Raw genomic sequence first — 15449 nt, 5'->3', positions numbered from 1 at the left:
GTCCAGGGATCTGACTTTTCTGAACTCGTTGCTATGATTGTGTATGGTGGTGTCTCTGTGCTAAAACAATTCACAAAGCTCACTGTTCTGCAAGAAATTCAGGATTCATTTTCAAATTTCGCAAATGGGCTCCTGTTCACACTTTTGTTTATGGGATTCCAGAGTCAGAATTGCTAGTTTTTTATTTATAGTTACTTGAACTAACATGAATTCCAGACACTAAACATAGACCTAGTGAGAATATGCAGACACAATGATCAACTTTTCCGTAATAACCTTGGTTAAGATTGGTCAGTGTCACCTACAAACAATAAATGCTGGAGAGGGTGTGGAGAAAAGGGAACCTTCTTGCCCTGTTGGTGGGAATGTAAATTGATACAGCCACTATGGAGAACAGTAGTTCCTTAAAAAAACTAAAACTAGAACTACCATACAACCCAGCAATCCCACTACTGGGCATATACCCTGAGGAAACCATAATTCAAAAAGAGTCATGTACCACAATGTTCATTACAGCTCTATTTACAATAGCCAGGACATGGAAGCAACCTAAGTGTCCATTGACGGATGAATGGATAAAGAAGATGTGGCACATATATACAATGGAAGATTACTCAGCCGTAAAAAGAAACGAAATTGAGTTATTTGTAGCGAGGTGGATGGACCTAGAGTCTGTCATACAGAGTGAAGTCAGAAAGAGAAAAACAAATACCATATGCTAACACGTATATATAGAATCTAAAAAAAAAAAAAAAATGGTCATGAAGAACCTAGGGGCAGCACAGGAATAAAGACGCAGACGTAGAGAATGGACTTGAGGACACGGGGAGGGGGAAGGGTAAGCTGGGACGAAGTGAGAGAGTGGCATCGACATATATACACTACCAAATGTCAAATAGATAGCTAGTGGGAAGCAGCTGCATAGCACAGGGAGATCAGCTCGGTGCTTTGTGACCACCTAGAGGGGTGGGATAGGGAGGGTGGGAGGGAGACACAAGAGGGAGGGGATATGGGGATATATGTATATGTATAGCTGATTCACTTTGTTATACAGCAGAAACTAACACAACATTGTAAAGAAATTATACTCCAATAAAGATGTTTAAAAAAGAAAAAAAGATTGGCCAGTGTCAAGTAACCTCAATGCAATTTCTATTCCACGTTGCAGACTCAAAAAATGTCTCCCCACCAAACGTTAATATTTTGCTTTCACTGCTATGTTCTCCTATCATCTCCAATTTCAACAATATGAGTGTTTTGAAAAATCATTGCGGTGTTAGTTCTTAAGTGTTTTAAATTTTCTTGGATCATATTTCAGAAAACCAATATCATGATATCCAGTTATGAGTTTGCAATTGAATGTTCCAGACCACAGCTTTAGAAGCCTGTAACCACCGCACAATCATAAAATAACCCACAGTCATGCATGAGGTCATGAGGTTTTTTTCTTATTTCTTGTTTTATTTTAGTTTCAACAATATCCCTCATTTTAATGAGACTTGCAGCCTGTTGGAAGCCATCAGAAAAAAATGTATATATATATTCTTTTTTTCAATGACATTTGGATTTTGTAAAATAAATATCCAGAATAGCTCCAGAGTTTCCAAAAATACTACTTGGGACTTGAATACAAATAAAGTCATGTTTTTATTTTTCATATTGCATACATTTATTTGACATGACCAGTAGATAAGCAAAAGATCACTATGCCTTGATTTTGATAAGCATGACATAAACTTCTTTTTTAATAATAGACTTCTCAGATTAATATTAGAATTAGTTGGCATTCCCTGTCACACACATCAACTGACTGTGCAGAAAATATGTCAAGGAGCATTCAGAACACCTGGAAGAAAGCAAACTTAGATTCTAAAATTAGTTACAGGTAATCCACCAAGAGTCATGAAAATACAACACAGAGTAGCAAGAGGCTGAAGGGATTATGAAAACTGCTGTTTCAATTTATAGATGGCTGAACTGAGGCCCGTTCAACTAGATAACTTGCCCAAGGTCACAGATGACTCTTTAAAATTTCTTGGGTCATATTTCAGAAAACTGATGAACTTGGAAAAGTTATCTAGTTTAATGTCATAACATAGTATCAGAGGAAAGACTCACATCTAGCAGTCTTGATGCTTAGGAAAAAAACAGGGCTCAAAATTTATTCATATGATGTGAATTATGTTCTACCATTATCTTATTTACATTCTCAGTTTTGTCTTCTCAATTCATTTTTTTTATTAATACAAAATAACAGCAATAGGAATGGCCTTGTATTGAACACTACTATGCACCAGGCATTCTATGTACATTATTTCAATTTTTACTAATATGCTACAAGGTAGACATATCTGTTAATGAAATATAGCCAAACATGAGATATATCAAATTAGGTCAGAAAAGGAAATGCCACAGTATGAAAAGATTTTCAGTATAATTAAATCTATAAAAGTATAGAAGTAATGCCAGTCACTGGGTGAATTACAGTTACAGGACAGAATGTAAATGCTATAAATCTTGAGAAAGGTTTATATAAAGTATAAGAAAGATGAGAAAAAATGGACATGGAAGTGAGTTTATTGCTTCACCTTTCATATTTAAGAGAAAATAGAGTTGGATACTTCATATTTCATATTTGAGAGGCAATAGATCACAATTAATATTGATAAATTAAGAAATAGAAATGTATGTGCATTATTTAAACTCATCTATATTATTCAAAGCCATGCATACTATTCAAAGCAGGGAAGAATAGCAGGTGATGGATGTGGTGGATTGGCTTGCTCAACAATTATATATTTTTAAATGTCTCTCTATATTGCAGAGAACGGACAGCTAAAATCTACATTCCCCAGACTTCAATGCACCAGAGTTCCTGATGGGTTTTAAGATCTACCAGACACATGCATTCACTGCAGTTCGAACGTGGATGTGAGACAGAGGAAGGTGGAGTACAAAGCATTCATTTCCTGGTAGAGATCACAGTGGAAGCATAATGGCCCAGGAAAAAGCACCAGCCACAATGGGAATGGCAGTTTTCCTGATGTGACAAACTGAGGGCCATGGTCACATTTGTCTGTTTCAAAAGTTTCCTGTAGACGTGACCTCAAGTTTCTCAACCACAGTCATGGCTGAGCAGTGCAAGCCCAGCAGAAAATAACTCTGCCCAGACCCCGCTCTTCAGCCTTTCTGACAATTTCACAAACCACTGAAGTACATGCCTGGTAGTAAATCCTCTTCTACTTCAACTATCTGCAGTGGTTTTTGCTGTCTGCAGTTGGATTCTCTTCTCTCTCTCTCTCTCTCTTTTTCATTTCTCTCCCGAACTCTCTTCATTTCTCTCTCTCTCAGACACATACACATACATGCATTCCCATAGAGCAAAAGATAGGTACAAAGAAAAATAGAAAATGAAATTATGGTATTAAGATTAAGAACAGTAATTATAACAATATAGGCCAATGGGATAAATTCCCCTTGTATCATATTAAATGTTAAAAAATATATTGAAAGAGACGCAAAAAAAACAAGGTGGCTCTAAAAGGATAAAGACATAACTTGAGAGACACAAACAAAGAGATATTAGGAGTTGATAATATAGATATCAGACACATTTAATTGCAAAACATAAATAAATTAGACAAATAGTGGCACTTCAAAATGATAAAAATCAAATGTCACAATGAATTTTTAAGCATCAGGAAACATAGAACCAAAAATACCAGTACTAAAAATTGCTGTAAGTACAAGAAGAAATTCAGGAACAAAATAGTAACAAGAAATTGAATTTTGCCTCCTAGACCAGGGGTTGGCAAACGTTTTCTGGGGAGGATCAGATAGTAAATATTTTAGTCTTTGAGGGCCACAGTTTCGTCACAAATATGTGACTCTGTCAGAGACATCATATAAATAAATAGGTGTGGCTGTGTTTCAATAATACTTTATTTACAAAAACAGGCTGCAGGGGGGTTTGCCCATTGTCTGTAATTTGCCATCTCCTGCTCTAGACCACAAATGATCAACTAAGCAAACAGATAGAAGATCTGAAAATTATAAAGTTAATCTAATTGATATAAATTAATCACAATTCCACATAAACAGAGAGTATGTTTTCTTTCAAATTCTGTGGAATATTTATAAAAATTTACAATGCAGAAGCTGTTGCTACCATTTATCAAGTGCTTTCTATGTGTTTGGCACCAAGAAATTCACATGCATCAGCTCATACAATTTCATGAAGTAGGTACAATTATTTTTATGCCCATTTTACAGATAAGAAAGCCTAAGGTAGGTTTAAAAAATAATGTTTCTACATTATCTCCCACTACCCCTTTGCTTGCTTTTTATATTCCACCCAAACAAGTTTTCAATACATCGAGGGTTTCTGTCCCCGTAACTTTACCCTTGCTGTTCATTCTGCCTTTTCCTTGGTACTTTCACCATCAAATTTCATCCCTTATTCAAGATCCAGCTCAGTGATACCTCTTCTATGAAACTTTCCCTTTTCCTTTTCAAACAGAAACAACCTCTGTCCTCCTCCTACACATTCAGAGGGCTTCGTTCTTCTCTGGATGTAGTTATATTATCCTCTACATTGTTAGTTATACACGTGTTCCTTCTCCTCACTTTTGGGGCAACCGTTAGATATGTGAACTTATTCTAATTATTCTAATTTTTAAATCATTCATGTTATAACAGAAATACCATGTGCAATGTAAACATTCATATATAAATTAAATTTACCATGTTGCTTTTCCCCTTTCATAATGAGTTAAGTAGAGTTTATCAACCTTTATTTTATCAGATCACTATCTTAGGGACATTTTCACTCAAAGGTGGGCAAGATCGATTTATTTATCAATCAATTGATATATACACATGCATATGAATATGATGGTGTCAGCTGAAAAAAAAATGCACAATGTGAGAGTTGTGACTTAAGTTTTATTTGGGGCTAAATGAGGACTATAGCCCGGGAGACAGCATTTCAGAAAGCTCTGAGAAACTGCTCCGAAGAGGCTGGGTGGGGGGAAGGTCAGTGTTACACATGACTTTAGTGAAGGGGGGACGTGCAGTCAAGCACACTTGTTGGCAGAGGCTTGCTGCTAGTCACGAGGACCAGATGTCACTGTTAATGATTTTAGTGCTTTTCTAGATATGAGGAGATGCAAGAATTAGGCTCATAAAATCTTCTCCTGAAAATATCTAACTATCTGAAGACCTGTTCTGCTAGTTTTTCCCAGAGCACAGAGCGCCTCATTCCTGATCTCCACCCTGAACTCCTTTCAGGACGTGTTGAAGGTCAACAGCTGCAGCGGCTCATGATTTAATCCTTGTAGATGGCAGATGGCAAGTGACAATTTGGAGTTGGCAATGACAATATTAATACATATATAATATAATTATTAATGTGGCTAAGGATAATATTAAGAATAAGGATAATTATAGCTAAGGATGGTTTTTCCTCCAAGAGTATTTGAATCTTCTATTTCAAGTATCACAATGCCTTCTGAAAGCCCAGTGATTGTTTATGTAATTTTTCACATTGGGAAGAGGAACTATGGTAGAAGAGGGACCCGGGAGCTATAAGTGACTCAGCTAAGTAGTACAAGATAAGAGACATGGTTGGGTTGGATTCCCTCTTAGGCCAGAACCTCCTCTGGAAAGTTTTCCCATCAGAGAACCGAGTGGATAACCCCAGAGCATTGACGATCAGAGTAATGAGTCAGTACTGCTCTAACATTTACAAATCATAACTAATTCTCCACATAGGTTCTCTGTGATGCAGCCATTCCAACAGATGTGTGAAGCTCTCCGTAAACAATTTTAGCAGTCATGTGTAATTACAATACGTTATGTAACAGATGTGCCCACAAAATTCAATTCAAGGAAACAGTGAGGATTTATTGAAGTCAGTAGAATAGCCTACGACTGACTGAATGAGAGATTCCTACAAAGCTACCCAAAGTTTCTTCAAGAGGACCTTCCCTCACTATATTTTTTTCTAGACTTACGGTTAAATATAGTTCTTTTTTAAAATTTTTTGATTGAATTTTTATTTTATTCTATTTTTTATTGAAGTTTAATTTACAACGTTGTGTTAGTTTCAGGTGTACAGCAAAGTGATTCAATTATACATACATATATATCTATTTTCTTTCAGATTTTTTTTCCCTTACAGGTTCTTCTTTGATGAAAAAAAATAATTAAAATGCTTGCCTTTTATTTTCTTGTTGGTAGTGGCAGCTAGTGATTCCTGGCTTGCAGGCTGGCCCCACTATAGCTTTCAGAATATTCATTTTCTGTTACCATCCCCCATTTGTACTAACCAGTAAGAAATCTTGTAAGGAACACACATTTAAAACTAAAAATAAGAACGAGAGAGAAAACTCACTACTCCCTATTCTCAAATATGAAAATAAAACCGCTGGTAAATTGCAAGTTGTTCATACAGGCTTTCAAGAACCTCAGTGCTGAAAATGAGCTTTAGTGAGCAGGTCAGAAAAGGTTTACTTTAAATGAAGGGGTTTTGGTGAGTTGTCCCCTTTATCTCCTTTTTCTCCTCAAGGCAGAGGCTACCACTTCATAAACATTAGCTCATGACACAGGTTTGATGAAAGAAACGAATATCTTCCCTGACTTTACAGAGAAAGATGGAACCCAAGCATTTCTTTTTCACAAGGAAAACTCTCTTGACCACACTATGGCCCTAGAGGGAACCGCTATGCTTCTGGATCTATGAAAGTAAGACCAGAAAACTTTGTTTCCTTCTAGAGAGTAACATCTCTGAGGTGGAGACAGATGTGGCCTTTACCCTCAGTCCGACAGCGCACTGGCAAGAAAATGCTATATAGGCAGTTTTAGAGAGAGGACTGTGCTAAAACATATTTTTGGAGAATCCAACGAGAAGTTGTTAGTAGAAGCCTGTGGATCCAGTGGAGATAAGGACATGATTCTTCTCTGTGTTCTTCATTTGTAAAATAGAGAATAATGAAACAGGAAAGGATTAGCGGTCATCCCAGGATAACCAGTGGGTCATACTTGCATGCTGACTCTTGTGTGATGGAAACTTGCTGCTCTGATAGAGTGTGACAAGGGCTCTGGGGCCACAGCCAGCCTCAACAGGAACAGCAAAGCTGCCACTGGAAAAGGAAAGCGAACAGACAGAACAGAACATTCAACTGCAGGAGTATGGATGAGAAAGAAGGTTGGATGAAGGTTTTGAAGTAAAAGATAGATTTTATCTCAGAACCAAGATATGTAGAAGGAAGCAGAAAGTCATTTCGGGCAGAGAGAATAGCATGTGGGCATGAAACATCTGGGTTTTCTGGAAACAGCAAAATGGGCAACATGGCGAAACACTGGGTGATAGGGGGAGGGGGCGTGTGGGTGACATGAGGCAGGAAAGGTAGGTTGGAGCCAAATCATGATTCATAGTAATATCTAAGATTTTCCAAGTACTTAATGATATTTACATCAAAGGACATGGATCAACCCACTTAACTTTCTCAACTTCCATATGAGTTTAGTATTATTGCTATCCCCTTTTTACAGATGAGAAACTGAAGCACAGAGGGTTAACTACCTTGCCCGGGGTCACTCTTTTAGGAAGGGGCGGGGCCTGGATTCAAACTAGGGTCAGCTGGCTCCAGAGCCCTATTTGTCAGCTTCCATGCCATGCTGAATCCCCATCTGATTTCTGCCATCATTCAGCTTCAAAGGAAGTACAGTGTGGAGGAAAGACCATGAACAAGAAGCTAGAATCCTAGCTCATGGCATCAGCTTTTCCACAACGTAGAGGAAAATGTATGGTCCTCAGTTCCACTCCCTATGAAGTAGAAAGATGCTAAGGCTCTTTCCATTCCAGGTTATACGATCCCGATACCAAAAGTCTCATTTGTTTTGCCTTTTCTTCCATACGTATATTATTATGGCATGAGTTCTAAGTGGCAAATAAGGGGAATTTGCCCTCCCTGCAAAGTGCCCTCCCACACCCTGCCCCCTGGCTCTCTGGGTTTCTTGCTCTGTGGTGATGCCTCAGTCTTCAGGGCCCTCAGGTGATCACAGCTCCACTGACTCCAGTGCTGTTCTGTCCTCTGCTGGAGATAGCACCAAAGCCCTACCCTCACCTAACGCTCTCCCTATTCCCTGGAGCACAGCAAGAATCAATCTATGGTTTTTAGGACACCTTACTGATGGTTTAGCGCTATGGAGGGTATAACATGGAGAGCAGGCTTCATGGATGACAGAGCTCCCACCCAGTCCCTCAGCGGACTCTGCACCTTCACTCCAGGTCAGAAACTTGTAACCTGCTCCACAGAGACAACAGTTTCCTCTTACCCTGGTTCCTGGGAATATCTTTTCTTTGGAGCTCCAATATGTCATTTTTTATTATTTTATTCAACATAATGTTTTTGGAGGGAAGCTTCAGCTCAGCCTGCTGTGTTTTGACAATCCCTAAATACGGTTTTAGGTTCAACCCCACACTCTAAACACTGTTTATTGTCATTCAGGGGTGAGTAGCTTTATCTTTAACTTCATTTCCAATTCCATGACTTAAATGCCAATTCCCTCCACATGGATAAAGTTACTCAAAATCTATTGAAATACTTTAAAATTATATTCATCAATATTTTTCTTCCCCCCTTCCCCTTAGTTTTGAAAACATTCCTGGTTTAAGATAATCAGAAAAAAAGTAACAAGAGAAATGTAAGTGGTCTCTCCAAGTCAACCAGTCATGGTGACTCCAAGTCTTTTCTCATGCCCAGCCCTCTGCAAATCATTGTGTGTCAGTGACATCTGGACCTTTCTGCACAATGCCCAGGGGGCTGGGTTGGGACACTGTCTTACTGGACCCTAATTGAATCCATCTGGTCAACACAAATGGGTCAGCCAATGACTGTGAGCTTGGAATATGATTTTTGTGTTGCTGCTTTGAGCTTAGTTTGAAATAAATGATTCATGAGTTGAAAAAATGAATATGTAAGTTAAACAGGGGTATTCTTTGACCTTGGGCTGAGAGCAGTAGTTTGTGAACATTTTAGCAGTTTTAGCGGAGGAAGAATGAGAGGAAGGAAATAACTCTGGTGCCAGCTTGCTGAACCTTTCTCTGATTCAAACAAGGGAAACCATCTATTGTGTCGTGCTCTTAGCCCATTGTCAGTGTTTAGAAAACTCAAGCATCTGAGCTCTGTGCAACGCTGAGGGCAAGCAAACCCTCAGAGCTAATATGTATTAAATAATTGTATTCAATGAATTCTCATTGAATGCCTTTTATATTCTAGACTCTGCATGTTATAATTCTTGCTGAGGAAACTATGGTAAGAAAAAGAACCGTCATTCCTGCCCTCATGGAGCTGGAGTCCAGCGTGAGAAACAGACATATACAAAATAACCATATAGATGTATAACTTCACTAGGAGTTGATTCGTACAATTTGGTGCCTATCAGAGAAAGCTATAATCCTATGTTCAGATCCAAAGAAGACTCTACAGTTCTCAAGAGAGAATTCAAATTCATTTTTTAAATCTTGAATTCTGAGTATACAAATACAAATGAAGAAAAAGAGAAAGGCAGAGTGGCACAAAGGTCATTCTATTAGGTGGATTGGTTTTTAAAGCACAGGTACAAAAGATAAAAAGAGAAGTCTGCACCTATGAACAAGTACGCAGGAGTATTAGGATACTCTGAGCTCTGTCTGAGGAATGTTAAAACCCAGAATGAATTAAGACTTGAAAAGAATGGCAGAGAACTAAAAAGGCTTTATTTTCACTATATTTTAGGCAAGAGGAATAAAAAAGGTATAGCCGCAGTTTTTGGAACAGATGGCCTAATGATATCAGATGCTAAAGAGAAGACAAAACAATTCTACTTTTCTCTGCCTAAGAGAAAAATCTTCAGACTGGAAATGATAAACCAAATAAAACAGAGTGGAGAGCAGTTAAATGGCAAGACTATCTAGGTATTTTATATGAATTTATACCAATAGGCCACTTATATTTCAAACTTTACTGACAATATTAAACTGTGTCAAGTATAAAAATATGAGCAAGTGCTATTCCCATCTGAAAAAGATAAAAGAAAATTTCAGGAAAAATAGCTCATTTTAACAACAGGCAAAAGTCTGGAATAGGTTTTCAGTGATCAACCAGATGGAGAGTGGGTACTAAAAAAAAAGAGTATCTTGGTAATTACGGGTATTAATACTGGTTTAGAAGGAACAGGTTATGTCAAAATAACCACATTGTTTTCCTTTTTCCACATAGTTATGACACTGGTAAATCAGAGAAAGAGATTAGCAATCTGGTGGGCAGGGCTATGTCCCAGCCTGGCCGTGGCCCGTGGGTCCAGGGACAGATGCCGGGCCTGCTGGTGGCTGGCTTTGGGGTCCGGGAGGTCCGGGCTGGTGCAGGCCCAGTGGGGAGTGAGGTTGTGTCCCTACATGGCTACCTGCTTGGTCTGAGGAGGTCCCTGGACTGGTGCCAACCAGCTGGTGGGCAGGGAAGGCCCCCAGCCCTAATAGGCTAGAGGGAGGACTCCCAAAATGTCATTTGCCAGCACTAGTGCCCTCATGGTTAAACAAGCTCTCCAAAGTGGCTGCCATCAGCATTGATGTTCCCATGATGAGTCCCAGTTGCCTCCTTCCTTTCCAGGAGGGTCTCCAAGATCAGCAAATGGGTCTGACCCAGGCTCCTTTCAAATCACTGCCTCTGTGCTGTGTCTCGGAGCCTTGGAGATTTTGCGTGTACCCTTTAAGAGTGGAATCTCTATTCCCTACAGCCCTCAGTTCTCGCGTATGCAAGCCCTGCTGGCCTTCAAAGCCAGATGTCCTGGGCTTTCCTTCCTGGTGCAGAATCTGGATCGGGGAGCTCAATGTGGAGCTTGGACCCCTTGTTTTTGGGGGAGAACCTCTGCAATTGTGATTATCCTTCCATTTGTGGGTCACTTACTGAGGGTGTGGGTCTTAGCTGTACTGCATCTCTACCCCTCCTACCCATCTTGTTGTGGTTTCTTCTTTATACCTTTAGTTGTTGATAAGCTTTTCTGTTAGTCTTCAGGTTGTTCTCATAGATAGCTGCTCTGTAAATAGGTGTAGCTTTTGTATACCCATGGGAGGAGGTGAGCTCTGGGTCTTCCTGCCCCATCATTGGCCACTGGATTTGGTTGACTATCTTGTTCAAGTTTACAGAGCTGGTCAGGAGGAGCAGGGGTTGGAACCAGGACTTCTGTCTGGAATAAATGCATGAATGGTAGAAAATTTCCCTCTCTCTCAATATCACCTTGGAGAGAGACTGAATAATAAAGTGTGATTACTATAGGAGTGTACCTTTCTTTTTTTATATAAACAATTTTGGCTAGAACAAGCCATATGATAATGAAATATGTCCAGAGTCTGGATTTTGTCTGAGACAAACAGACACCTTCAATAGTTAAGCTCAGTATTTTATAACAATACTTTATTTCCAATCTTTAAGTGTTTTAAATAAATCTTTTAAGGCATTCAATCTTTTTCACAGAATGCTGCCCTCAAATATTTAGTTCTTGTTCGTCTCTTTCTTTTCTCTCTGAGGGTTTTCTAGGCTTTTGTCAATTCTGAAATTCAGGTTTAACCTTGCTGATGCTGGCCTGGTGTTATTTTTCTTTCCAATTTGCAAGTGGCAGCTGTGTAATGGTGAGTGTGCCTGCTGACATGCTCCGTTCCTACTTTACAGCTCTTGTTAGCACGCCAAAAACTATCCATCATTCACACAGAATGATCCCATTTCTATACTCTGCCCCCTCTACACACACTTAAAATTAATTGTGTGAGTTATTTTAAGATAACCGCAATCATGGACTTGGCATTTATCAAAGTCTTAAGATAAATCTTTTAAGACCTAAATGACATAATCCTTATTACTGCTAAGACTTATCGAGGATCCAGTAAAAATATATTACAACACGCTGTATTCACTGTTTAGATCATTAGAACAAGTTTCCAACTCTTCTTTTTAATATATTTTTTATTTGATGATTGAAAAAAGATTTTACATTTAGTATTTAACCATCACCTAATGACACTTCCCACTGTAGTAGAGAGGCTACGACTATAGCCTTTTGTACTCTGGAGATCAGATCTTTGCCCTGCTCAATTACAAACTGTAGGTCAAGCTTCCTCTTTTTTCCAGGTCTCTATTTTCACCTAACATAGGAGCATTTGGAGAGTTTGCAGGAGATAATAAAGCCAAAGGACCCAGTGCCTGCAGTGCTTCAGGTCTATTTTTTCAACTCATTTTTCCATGTCTATATATCTCTCCCACACCCATGGCATTAATACCATTTGAGTTCTGTTGATCCTAGAATTTATCTCTCTTGCCTGAGTTCACGATTCACCTATCAACCCCCTACTTGAGATCTCTGTACTGGTTTTGAAGGGACATCTCAAATTAATATTAAAACTGAACTTATTTCCAACCTCCACTCACCGCTGTGAATCCCCTTCCCCCCAATCTGCTCTCTAACTTACATCTTCATCTCTGCAAATAACATCATTCACCGTTGCTTAGGGTCCACCCCTACAAATTATCCATTATTCCTCTTTTCCCTTCTGCCCCTCATTTAATTCCCTAATTCCCTTATATTTCAAACTTTACTGACAATATTAAAGTAACTGTGTCAAGTATAAAAATATGAGCAAGTGCTATCCCCATCTGAAAAAGATAAAAGAAAATTTCAGGAAAAATAGCTCATTTTAACAACAGGCAAAAGTCTGGAATAGGTTTTCAGTGATCAACCAGACAGACAGTGGGTACTAAAAAAAAGAGTATCTTGGTAATTAAGGGTATTAATACTGGTTTAGAAGGAACAGGTTATGTCAAAATAACCACATTGTTTTCCTTTTTCCACATAGTTATGACACTGGTAAATCAGAGAAAGAGATTAGCAATCTGGTGGGCAGGGCTATGTCCCAGCCTGGCCGTGGCCCGTGGGTCCAGGGACAGATGCCGGGCCTGCTGGTGGTTGGCTTTGGGGCCCGGGAGGGGCCTCTAATATATCCCTCATTCTGACCACTTCCTGTTTTTCTGTTGTCTTCCACAGCTGCAACATCCACAAAATCATTCTCCCCATCCCCGCACAGGAGAGAACAGAAGAAACCTGCAGTGTCATTAAGCCGAAGCACAGAGAACAATCAGCTCACTGTTGTGGCTTAGGCCAGTGGGTCTCAACGTGAGAAATGTTATATTGAAAGGTCTGGACCTAGGTATCACCATCTCCTGGTCACTGATAAGAAATGCAAATTCCAACCCCAGAACTACTGAGAGATTCTGAGGATGGGGACCAGCAGTCTGAGTTCTAATAAACCTTGCAGGTAATTCAGATGCATGGTCCAGTTTGAGAACAGCCAGCTTAGGCTTAGCTTAGCACAGTAGATGGGTCCCGCTACCATCGCAGAACAATGCCACAGACGACGTGACCACCCCAGAGCCAGTGCAGTCTCAGTGCAACAGAAGGTGCAATACAGGGAAGGCCCTGCCACAGAGCACCTGCCCAGTCCTCTGTCCTATGTGCTACAGCCTCAGAGCTAGCACCCAGGCCACAGGGACAGAGCCCACAGAAAGGGGCAGTGCCCTGCCTGGGGACACAGTGAGCACCAGCTTCTCACTCTCTGTGTCATTAACAATTCCAAGGGGAAAGGAAACTGGCAGGTTGGGAGACAGTCATGCGTAGAAACAGTAATGACATGTAATTCTCAGTTCACGGCACTGAAGAAAATAGTTGGCAGGGTTGACAGCTGCCTCAGGAACAATTCTTGAACCCCACAGGAACCCCATTGGGGACAAAATTGTGTTGGGGAAGTCAAGAGTTTCACCAATTACTCTAGTTGAGATTGAAAGAGCAAAAAGTTATTTACCTAAGGAAATAGCTTTCAATGTTTCCCAAGCGCCCTGTATATTCTAGGCCAAGCATCTGCAACCCTCTTTCCATTCCTCCTTTACTATTTCCCTTTCCTCTCCATTCTCCCCTTTGTTTCATTGCTCTTTGTCCTTCTCTCTGCCGTCCTTCTCTCTGGATGGTATGAAGTCGAAAACATGCAAAGAAAATAAACATTTGGTATTAAATGATTCTGTTTCGTGTTGCTAGGAGACGGTCCCCAAACCTCCTTTCCTTGAAGGGTCTCAGGTGGTCTTAGAACAGCGTGACAAGCAGCTACCCATGCTGCTTATAAACCTGATCTGTCATCAAGGTGAGATTTTTTTGTCTAGGCCAACAAAACAATTTATTGAAGGCTCTACCACATCCTCAGCTGTTTTCTTGGATAGAGAAGGAACACCAAGAGTTGAAAGGGAAAGTTATTCTTGATATTAAAGAGATGGGGTGACCTCATGATAACCCTGAAATCGCAAGGTTCATTTCCTATACATTTAATGGGAGAATGTTTAATCTTTTCTTCCTTCCTTCCTTTCCTTTTCTTTTCTTTATTTTTCTTTTCTTTCCTTGTCTTCCTTCCTTCCTTCCTTCCTCCCTCCCTCCTTTCCTCCCTCCCTCTCTCTTTCTCTCTCTCTCTTTCTTTCTTTCTTTCTCTTCCTCTGGTAAGAACATTTCCAGTTGATTTTTTCAATGTGCCTTCTATCCTCAGACTTACTGCACAGTCTATTGCAATTGTCCAGAAGCAGCCTGAAGGTGCTCTAAACGTGCCTCCATTTGACCTCACACATAACGTGGTTATCCCCTGATTCTATCACTCCCCCACTAGACTCTTTCAGGAAAAGGACCAAGGCTTGTTTGTCTTTGAATCTGTAGCCCAGTTCCTGGAAAAGAGTAAATGGTCAATAAAATTTTGAACTTAACTAAACTTAGAAGCAGTTGTTTAAAAATTCCAAAAGTAACTGATTGCTCAGAGGCAGGCTATTTGACTTTGTCCCCATTTTGTACCTTCTTCTCTAGACTGGCTGACATCCACTCTACTCAACAAATATGATGCTCATTCTCACTTCCTGACTTTCCGATATTTTTACCCCTATGGAAGAGACTGTGCAAAGCATTTTATAATTAATTTGATAGTCAAATTATGCAAAGAAGAATAATTTTAAATATGTACTTAAATTTAAGGTAATCTATACAATTTTTTTTACCATTTGAATTTCTTACAACAAAATCAGTAAGATCATGGTAAAGAGAGAAATTTTCACATTGATTATATTTTATTAAATTTAAACCCCTATTGCAAAAATAATATGGAGTATTATTTATCTGTTTTTTGCATTGTGAATTACTCAAAACTTTTCAGATTAAAACAATAAGCATTTGTTATTTCACACATGTTGTTTCTGAGAGTAAGGGAGGGGCTTAGATGATTGTTTCTGGCTCAGGGTCTCACATGAAGTTACAGTCAAGATGGTGGCCAAGACTGCAGTCACCTGAAGGTTTGACTGATGCTGAAGGATTTACTTCCCCAGAGTTCTCCCTTA

General features: G+C 39.5%; 1 long non-coding RNA gene across 1 annotated transcript in view; it reads left to right on the top strand.

The window, feature by feature from the left end:
- The window catches only part of LOC137752049 (uncharacterized), a 170114-nt gene extending 156004 nt beyond the window's left edge, over window positions 1-14110 (top strand). Inside the window, exons 3-4 of the long non-coding RNA XR_011071035.1 lie at window positions 2825-2946; window positions 13078-14110. This is a non-coding gene — a long non-coding RNA (uncharacterized lncRNA). The remainder of the gene's footprint in view (window positions 1-2824; window positions 2947-13077) is intronic.
- Window positions 14111-15449: the final 1339 nt, after the last annotated feature.

This window comes from Eschrichtius robustus, chromosome 18, assembly GCF_028021215.1.
Source record: "Eschrichtius robustus isolate mEscRob2 chromosome 18, mEscRob2.pri, whole genome shotgun sequence".
NCBI lineage: Eukaryota > Metazoa > Chordata > Mammalia > Artiodactyla > Eschrichtiidae > Eschrichtius > Eschrichtius robustus.
This window is presented reverse-complemented; position numbering and strand designations above follow the sequence as displayed.